Source organism: Rattus rattus, chromosome 1, assembly GCF_011064425.1.
Source record: "Rattus rattus isolate New Zealand chromosome 1, Rrattus_CSIRO_v1, whole genome shotgun sequence".
NCBI classification, from domain to species: domain Eukaryota; kingdom Metazoa; phylum Chordata; class Mammalia; order Rodentia; family Muridae; genus Rattus; species Rattus rattus.
This window is the reverse complement of record NC_046154.1, coordinates 250,412,915-250,423,271: the sequence shown is the minus strand read 5'-3', so window position 1 is coordinate 250,423,271 and position 10,357 is coordinate 250,412,915. Positions and strand designations below refer to the sequence as shown.

Sequence of the window (10,357 nt, the reverse complement as noted above, 5' to 3'; positions counted from 1 at the left end):
AGTTGCCAGAGTCTGTCTTAGGCTCTCCTCAATTATGTTCCTGAGCACCACTGCTGCTGCTGTTTGCTCTGGGTTAAGATTCACTATGTAACCCAGGGTGGTCTTGAACTTGTGAGCCTTCTGCCTTTGTAGGATTATAGATTAGTGATACCACACCAGTTCCAAGTACCATTTAAAATGAATTATTTTCTCTCTCTCTCTCTCTCTCTCTCTCTCTCTCTCTCTCTCTGTGTCTGTGTGTGTGTGTGTGTGTGTGTGTGTGTGTGTGTGTGTGTGTGTGTGTGTGTGTGTGTACAGGCACCTGAGTAGGCCAGAGGAGAGCATCAAATTCCCCAAAGCTAGAGTTACAGGCAGTTGTGAGCCACTGGACATGGGTGCTGGAGACTGAATTCAGGTCTTCTGAAAGAGCAGCAAGTGCTCTTAACTGCTGAGCCATCTCTCTAGCACCACCAAGAACCATTTCTACCCTGCCAGTCCATTTCTAGCTCTCAACCACCAACAGAATTCAAACAGCTTGCAATTCAATGCAGGAACTTCCGTAAAAATCAGTTTTCTGCATCATCTCTCCTCTCTGTCATTCCCCATCCCTGAGATACACAATTTACCTATTCAGACACATGTGCTTACAAACAAATTTACTTACACACACACACACACACACACACACACACACACACACGTCGTGAATTGCACTAGACGGTGTAGAGTACAACTGCATTGATTTACACATTCATCTGTTCGATACTCTTTCAGGATTCAGTCTGTTTCATGGCTGAATGTTCCTGTGTCCTCGCCTTCAGCTCCCTCTAGAATGCCCCACACTCATCTTCCAAGTCTCCAAGGCCTTTAAGAACTAGCTTGAGATGGGGTTGGGGTTTGGGTGGGTGCTGGGAAATGGTGGTGGCTCACACCTTTAATGCCAGCACTTGGGAAGTAGAGGCAGGCAGATCTCTGAGTTCGAGGCCAGCTTGGTTTAGAAATTGAGTTCCAAGGACAGCCAGGGCTTCACAGAGAAACCCTGTCTCAAAACAACTAACCAACCAACCAACCAACCAACCAACCAACTAAACTAGCTTGAGGTTCACCTTCTGGAAAAGCCTTCCAAATGTCCAGGCCTCTGGTAGCTCTTCTTTTGAGTTCTGTAACAGCCAGTGCCCCCTGAAAGAACTTTCTATGACAATTCACACGTTCACCATAAGGTAACCACCCCACCCCACCCCCATACCCAGCCAGGAGCAGTACCCAGGTAAGAAACACAGAAGTCCGGGTAGGGCGGGGGAGGACTCAGGTTGATAGCTTATCTCCTTTTAGTGAGACCTCAGTTAGGGTCCTGCATTCAAGAGTTCATGGTGGGCTGACTCTGACAGATGACCGGAGCTGGACTGGGAGAGGGGCAAAGGCAGGGGATTCATAGAAAGGGCACACTCTGTCCTTTTCTGATCCTGCTCCTCCTCCATCAGTTGGAGGAAGGACCTCATTTGGTCTGTGCCTTTGAAATGCTTGCTGCCTTTCTTTTCCTTTGTTTTGTGTTTCATTTTATCTGTCTGGGCTTAAACTCTTCTTCCTCTTTCTCCCAAGCACTGAGAGTACAGATGTGCGCCATCTGTCAGCACTCTTGTTTTCTAGAAAAAATGATTGAAAATGTGCACCGTGTCATATTTCTGACAAAACAGCCTTGATAAATGCACACGTGCATGTGTGACCTTCCCCCCGCCCCCATCCATCCACACACAGATACACAGTCATGACGTTGTCCACCTGAATGCTGAAAAGACACACGTTCAGCTGAGTGGTCTGCCTTCCGTCTTTTCACCGAGGTGGGCATGCACTCCAGTGCTGAACTACATCCCGGTCCCCGAGGCTATCAGGGACCTTACATCTTGGGGACACAGACCTTCAGGCCCCTGAGTCTGAGCACTAACACAGTGTATGTATGCAGAAGGGACCAAACCAGTTCAGGAAAGACACTTGGGAGAAAGTGGCAACTAGGTGAGAACAGAGGACCTGGGGAGCCTATGCAGGTAACTAAGAAATGTGTTTTCACAGTAGGAGCCAAGAGCAAGGATAATGGGGAACATTATCCAGCAGAATGAGCCACAGAGGTGGGGGCTGGGACAAGACACTGGTGGAGAAGCTCTTGAAACAATGCAGAATGGCAGTGGTGAGGAGGGGAGGGTGGTGGAATCAGGGATGGATAGGACTTGAGGGAATAAGACAGAGGAAGCCTTTTTTTTTGTCCAGTGACTGTGAGGAGAGGAAGATAATGAAAAGGAGATATTCATTTTGGATGTGGGAACTTAGGAGGACCAGGAAAGGGACCCTCTAGAATATGCGAGATGGGAGGTGCCATGGGATATCTGACAAGAAAGTCCTGACACACTGATGTGAAACTGAGGAAGGTGTCCTGGGGTGAGCATAAGAATCAGTGAAGCAGCTGGGGTAGTAGTGGCTCACGCCTTCAATCCCAACACACTGGAGGCAGAGGCAGGTGGATCTCTGTGAGTTCGAGGCCAGCCTGCTCCACAAAATGATTTCCAGGATAGCCAGGGCTACACACAACAACAAACGACAAAGCAAAACAAACAAAAGAATAGACTAGAGCGTCTGAGGATGTGGTGCAAAGGTAGAGCACTTACCCCGTGTGCACGAGGCCCTAGGTTTCATACCCAGTAAGTGGAGAAAGAGAAAAGGATGTGAAGAAAGAGGAAGAAAAAAGAGCCAAACTCCAGGCTCAGACATGGAGCTGGGGAGCCCCAAGGTCTCAGAGCTTGGCGGCTCATTCTTTTAATTCCAAAACAGGAGAGGTAGAGGTGTGGGTTTCTTTGAGTTCGAGGGCAGCCTGGTCTACATGAAGAGTTCCAAGCCAATCAGGACAACATGATGAAATCCTGTCTTAAAACAAACAAAAGTTCAAGAAGTTAAGTTTACCAATAGAAGGCCGAATTGCCACAAGTTCTTAATGGAAACGCGTACTCGATAATCCTTCTATTGCTTTTTCAAAAGAGACACTTACTTCATTCCTTGTCTGCACCCAGCCTGAGTTGTACCTTGCCTAAGAGGGGTCTGTGGACCAGTTCTTCACAGAACATATGCTGTTTACACACACTAAGGGTTTAGAGCAAGAAGAGAACCAGCCACGCCTTCTGTTTACGGATGAAGAAATTGAGGTTCAGACAAATTAAAGCACTTCTTTAAACTCCAGTAGCTCTGGAGAGAGTGAGGACAGCCAAGGCTGCTGTGCATACCCCCTCCTTTTTCTCTGCACCCCCCCAACCCATCTGGACTTGCCATGGTAACTAAGCCTCCTCCAGCGTGGGAAGCAGTTTCCTAGCAACTCCCCATAACCAGGTCAGAGCTGGGGAATGAGACGCCACTTGCTGCCTCCCCTGGGGAATTCAGAAGTAGAGAAATGGGATGGCCACAGATGACCTGCACAGAGGGCTAACTGGAAGCACCTAGGTAAAGGGATTTCACACCGGGGTCAGCAGAATGCGACGGCATAGTCCAGGCTAGCCCGGACGTTGTCCGCGGAGCAGACACAAAGCCCCCTCCCCGCGTGCAGCGCTGATTCTGTTGAATTAGTGCGGATGAAGGAGTCCATCGAGAAAGGCTGGTGGACGGCTATAGACATCTGTGTTGACGCTTCATTTTCAGGGAAGCTGAGGGCTAATCACTCAGCCTCCTTCTTAACCCTTTATTGTGCCAAGAAAATGTTTATGGGATGGCCTGCTGGTCATAAACAAGCTGGTTCTTCCTCTAATATTCCCTGTGTACCTGATCTCAGCAGTCATCCTCCACGCCGCCCACCCGCATCTCCTCCCCGTGGGCTCCCGGGTTCTGCCTTCTATAGGTAGAACCTTCTCTCTCTAAAGGCTAAGCCAGTGATGGTTGGCTCATTCTCTTGGACGTGGCGGGTTGAGGAGTGGCATCCGGTGTTGCCCGTGGCATCTAGGAAGATGGCTGCTGAGAACTTCTGGGTAGGTTTATTCCACTAATTAAACTTGGGGGTGGGGTGGGGAGGAGCTCTTCTTCACCAGACATTGCCATGTCTGCCTGCCATACCGGGAATTGCAACAGCCACTGAGAGGAGACAGTGCTGATGCTCAAGGGATCAGGGGATGGCACCGTTGTACCCGTGAAGCAAGCAAGCTAGGCATTGCCCACTCTTAGACTCCTCATTCAGGTAGAAATGGCAACCTGTGTTTAAAGTGCTTCCAGTCCAGGCTCCATGATCGCCATCTCAGGTTCAGACTGAGTGGGGCTCTCGGTAGATGCCTGGGACAGGTCTTGAAACAAACAAACAAGCAAACATCCCCAGGTAAAAATCACTGAACATGCATCTTTCTGAATACATCTAAGATAGGACCGGCTCCCCAGTCTTTTATCTCCAGGCTAGATCCATGGTCTACCTGCAGCTGCATGCCCAGCCTCTTGCACATCTGACATCCCTTCCACACCTTCCCACGCCTAGGACGCTTCACTGGAACAGGAATGAGGTCATCCTGCAGTGGGTTTCCATTTGTTCCCCAGAACCAACCAAACACACGTCTCTGCCCCACTGCAAGCTCAGTGAAGTCCCCCACGGTGACAGATTATCTATCTATCTATCTATCTATCTATCTATCTATCTATCTATCTATCAATCATCTATCTATCTTATCTATCTATTTGTAGAATTTTCTTTTCAGTGATTTTAGGCTCACAGTAAAACAGGAGATACAGAACTCCCCAGAGGGCATGCATGGCCTCCCCTAGTTTCAACAGCCAGTGACAGAGTGGTGTGTTTTCTGTAATTGATGGATTTGTACTGAAGCATTGTCACCTGAAGTCCACAGCTAATGTCAGGGGTCACACTTGCTGCTGTCGTTTCCATGGTTTCACAAAACAGATATGGACCTACTCTGTATACCACACAGAGTAGTTGACCTGTCCTAGAGGGTACTGGTGTTTGGTCCAGTCATTCCTCCACCCCCTGCGACCCTTAGCAAACCGACCCTTTTACTCTTATCACTCGAAAAGGTTCTGCTGTTTTGGCTTTGTTGTGACATCTTCATTCATACATATCTTTACACTGAGTTCTTATTCCTTTTTCCACACTCCTCCCCTTTCCCTCTCTGCCCCTTCTGCTGCTCTCTTGCCTCCTGACACGCAGTTTCCCCTTTAGCCTTCATAGTATATATAAGTATAATATTAAAATTTAAATAAGATCCTTTATATAAAACTGTAGATGTGTTATTGCCTTTTCTGGTTTCTCCCTCCCTAAGTTGTCTTTGGCAAAGATTTTCTTGAAGGCTGTGCTTTTCTTCCCGTTCTTCTGACCCGCAGATTCTATATCACGGAATTGGGAGAGAACACTAATCAGTGCTTTTCTCTCAGAGCTGCTTGCCCTACCAGCAGAGCCTGCGTTCATGTATCAGCCACGCGCTGATCTGTGATCTGTTTGCCTTGAGCTATCCAATCTAGGTGTGGAGGCAGGTCAACAAATCATCCACTATAGCTTAGTGTTTTGGGTACTGGGACAGAGGCAGAGCAGGGTGGACCCATTCGTCCGTCCTAGTAAGGTAGCCACTCACCACGCAAGTCTATTGCATTCGCTTGGTTTAAAGTATCAGTTGTGAGCTGGGTGTGGTGGCACATGGGTATAGTCCCAGCACTTGAGAAATGGAGGACCAGAATTTCAAGGTCATCCCCTGCTACATATCCAATTCAAGGCCCTTTCAGACAAACCAACTAAATAAAAATTTTAAAACATAATAACCAGAGGCTGGAGAGATGGCTCAGTGGTTAAGAGCACTGGCTGCTCTTCCAGAGGTCCTGAGTTCAATTCCCAGCAACCACACGGTGGCTCACAGCCACCTGTAATGGGATCTGATGCCCTCTTCTGTCATGCAAGCACACATGCAAACAGAGCATTCATTTACATACATACATGCATAAATCTTCAAAACAGTACAACAGCCAAGTATCTAATAGCGACACATAGTGAGTGGCCACCACACCGAACAGAACAGTTGCAGGACTAATTTATCATCATTCTAAAAAACAAAAACAGTGAACGACAAAGTGGGAAAAAGACAGTCCAAGCAAAAGGGACAGGAGGTGGGAAAGTCAGAGGCTGGAGGTAGGATGACTCATCCTGGGACCTCAGTGGGGCTGATTGAGAAGGCTCAGGAGAGGAGAGCTGGGGACGTGACTGAACAAATATGCAGCAGGCCGATGACAAATGCCTTGGGTGGAATGCTAAGGACTTGAGACTGAGAGCTACGGGAGCCCCTGAAGGATCTGCACAAGAGCCTAATGTCATCTGCTTTACATGTTCATAAGCTCTGTCTGGCAGCCATTGGAGGCTAGATCAGTGGGGGCCTAGGTCGGATAGGAAGCAAGGGAGCCAGAGGAGAGACCAGTGTAGCCACTGGGAGTAAAGTGAAAAATGAGGCAGCTGTGGGGGAGCCTCGGATTGGACAGAGCAGGGAGAAGAGAGCGAGGAACTCTGGGGCTGATCTCATCAGACCCCAAGAAGTGCTACATAAACATTTGCTGATTTAATGACCTAACTGTGGCCAAGCTCCAACATAAAACTGTGCTATGCACTGGCCCCTATGCGCACAGATGAAGCAGCGTGGGGCAGTTCTCTCCACCCGAAGAAGCAATGAGCACCAAGGAGGGAGAGCGCACAAGATGGAGAGAGGGGAAGGTTGGCATTCCTGTTCCATCTAATAGGCTCAGGTGAGAAGCACAACCAGCTCATGGGAGACTGGGAGGGACCCAGCCCAGCTGTGGTATACTTTTAGAACTGAGCATGGGCCATTCTCCAGCCCACATGGATCCCCAGGGCTGATTCCATAGCCTAAAGGATCACACCATTTCACCATCAGGCACATGTGATCGGGGTGATCCAAAACATAGTCAGTGGAGGATGCATGGCACGATGGACAGGAGCAGACGGAACAGGACTCTGTAAGTACCCAGGAACTCTAGAAGTACCCAGAGGAGAATCTGAGGGAAGTTGTAAAAGCTTCAACCACATGAACGTCACATGGAAAACCCCTTTGTTTGCAACCCCTGTAGGTCTGGCAAGCTTCAGGCACTTGGGGTGAATGAATAGACAAGATTGGGCACCTACTACTTGTTCATTGTTGTCTGACTATTCCGGGAAGACATGAACAAATGTCTATTCAACCAGACAGGGAAAAAGTATAGATACCACCAACATCCAGTGTGTTAAAGCAATGAGTTTACTGAGGTTACTTACAGGGGCAAGGGTAGGGATAACTTACAGGAGCCAACCCCACCCCAGCATGGGTGATAGCTCCTGAAAACCGGAAACAGAGTTCATTGCACAACCTTCAGGTAGCTCAACAGGTTGGAGAGTGTCCTTTCTGGTGGCTCGATTGGTCTGAGTCTCTTCCAGGCAGTTTAGCTGGTCTCTTCTTCTTCTTCTTTTTTTTTTTTTTCCCGGGCTTTTGGCTGGTCTTTGCTTATTCTAGGCTGCTTTGTTTCAGATTCTTCTAAGCATTACAGCTGTCTTTTCTGCTTATATACTACTGAGGAGAGAGTGGCCTAGTTAATCTAGTCAGTTTCAGGGACTTCCTGAAGGTATTTTGAGTTTTTACTTCCTGTTTTAACTTCCTTTCCTTGTAAGATAAAGTGTTTCACCTCCCTTTAGAACATCTTGTCTCACCCCCTTTTTCTCATTTTATGCCTGAGTTTCCCTCCAAGATGAACACAACATCATTCATTACACACATATGAACTGATACCTTCCCCATGTGCTATGAACATACAGCATCTACAAAACACAACAATCCCCACCCCAAGAAACATACAGCCTCAATTGAATGAGAGGTCCCACCACTCAATCTAGTGCACATGGTGTTCAAGAAAAGCATGGGACTCGAGAAGTAATCTAAAGAGATATTTTATTTCACATTGTGGTTATGAGAGGAAGTGACGTGTAAACCCAAGTCTGAACAGCAGTCAGCTGGAAAGCACAGGATGTGCATCCTGGGGGGACCCACAATTATGAAAACCCCCCCAGGAAGGTTCTTAGCCATCTGAAGGAAGGACAGTGGGGAAGGGGTATGAAAGTAAAAGGAGGTTGGAGAGAAGATCCCGAAGGGGCCAGACCTTGTAGGACCAAGTTGGGATTTTAGGTTTTAAGTGCCTGTGAAGAAAAAAGTGGTGTGATTGGGTTTGTCTGACCAAAGATTGTCTTGATGTCTGAGTGGAGAGTGTGGAGGAAGGAATGCAGGGCAGCAAGCACAGAGGACAGTGCAGTTGCTATGGGAGACGGAAGGGTGCCTTGGCTGGGAGATGAAGTGGAAGGACTTGAAAAACAATAACAAAAATAAATTTGTTTTAAAGAATTGCAGTGTTAGATTTTTTTCACACTCTCGTCTTACAGATAGTCACGTTGAAACTAGACAAAATAATTGTGCTATGCAATTATTTTGACCAGGCCAATCAGTCCCCTGTGTGGGTTGTGAGCTGAGATCTAGTGATGCCCCCCTGCCTTGCCCAGAGCCCAAAGTGATGGGCATTGATTTTTTTCTCCTTCAGGATTTCCGGAGAAGGCTTCTGCACCTACTACAGCTTCTGCTCCTGTTAAAGTGATTTCTAGTAGGGAATTCCTGTTGGAGTCTCCAGCCAAATGCCTGTCACTTGGAAAATTTCTGATTCCTGATGAAGATGCAAAAAGAAGTCACCGGCCGCCAAACAGAAATGATGTCATAAAGACAGTAATGAGTTGTGCCTGTCCCAAAGCCAAAGTGACTTATTCGCTAGCAACAAAGAGTAGTGGCTGACTATCCCCAGAAAAAGAATCCAATTAGGTCTGTGAGGCCGATGCCCTTGCTGATCAAAGCACCTGGGAGCTTGTTAGAGATGTAAGGCTGAGTCAGAACCCACATCTTAACACGGTCCCCAGACAACACTCAGGCACTTGAGATTTTGAGAAGCATTTCCTTAGATCAGCCCGAGACCATCTAGTGGTGAGTGGGCCACGGTAGCTGCTGGATATTCGAAATGAAGTAATTTCCAGCAAGTGGGGAGGAAGCCCTAACTGGTCCAACAGGAACTGGCTCTTCTCTGGAAGTTCTCTGCTCAGATGTCATGAGGTCGCACCTAAGGTGTGGCGGCCATAATCAGAGATTATGTGCTGGCAGTTGGCTGTGCAGCCAGAGAGAAGCACTGGGTGGACACACTCCCTTGCCTCTGAGAGGCTGGCATGTAGAAAGTAGATAAGAGATAAGAGTTGGGGGTATGATGCCTCATGCCCCCCACATAGTGGCAGTAGCAGAAGCCAAGGAGATTTGAGCCCCAGGTAGACAGTTTGGTCTTCTTGACTCAGTTCCTTATGAGTCCTTGGTCTCCCTCAGTGGTTTGGGTGACTCTCCTGTTTCCTTCTGAATTGAGCCCTGCTAAAGATAATACCTCAGTAAACATTTCTCCTACCTTCTCCCACCAGGAGAGCTTCTAGCAAGAGCCCGTTCCAGGGGTTTTAGAAACTCTGTATCTTCAAGCCTATCACCCCTGCTGCCCCAAAGTAGGAAGTAACCCCTTCTCCTAGGGCTGTGCCCCATGGACACCAGATCCAGACTGGCAAAACTTTATTACTGTATTCTCATACGAGTGTTTCAAGGCATAGTAACTAGACCAGAACCAAGCTAGTCATCTCTGCCTCAGCCAGGGCTGCTCCTCCCACAGAATCAGCCAAATGGATGAAGTTTGTGGGCTGTTTAAAGCATATGGTTTGCAAATACTGTAAAGCCAAACACCACTTTTGGCGTTTATTTACTGTAATGTCTCACATCACCTACTACCAAGCTTGCTGATCAGGCCCACTTTGCCTCAGCTTCCGGTCTCATTTTTCCTCTTGGCGCCTCCTCTGCTCTTTGCCTCCCTGCGATGCACTCTTTCCTCACCTACACTGGGGGTGGGGGGTGGGGGGTGGGATGGGGAGGCTTCTTTCTGTACCAGCTGCCCTTGCCTGCTCTCACTGCCCCACTTGATGCCGCCCCCCTCCCTGTCGCCCATCTTCTGACAACATTCCCTGCTTTCCCATCCCGGGGCTGCAGCTGCTCCTCACTCCTGCGCTGCTTCCCTGAACCTCCAGGCTATGTTCTCTCCCCTCCTGGTCCCTCTCTTTCTCTAAAGGGAGCCCAGGGATCAGAGGATTGTTGAATCAGAGTCACAAGGGACGGAGTGTATGCCACACTGCAGTGACTCGTGAGTCACAGACTGTTCTTTTGTCTCCCTCAGTAACAGACGCCCTCCAGTCCCTCCCTAAAGCAGGGGAGGACATGGAGACAGGCCCCCTCTGTCACATACGCTCTCCCCATCGCTTTCGCCCCAGCTC

The 10,357-nt window shown here is 48.4% G+C and overlaps 1 long non-coding RNA gene across 1 annotated transcript; it reads left to right on the top strand.

The window, feature by feature from the left end:
- The first annotated feature begins 3,367 nt into the window (after positions 1–3,367).
- Positions 3,368–9,852, top strand: LOC116913811. Its single transcript, XR_004389643.1, has 2 exons — positions 3,368–3,977; positions 8,560–9,852. It is a non-coding gene; the product is annotated as an uncharacterized LOC116913811 (long non-coding RNA).
- Positions 9,853–10,357: the final 505 nt, after the last annotated feature.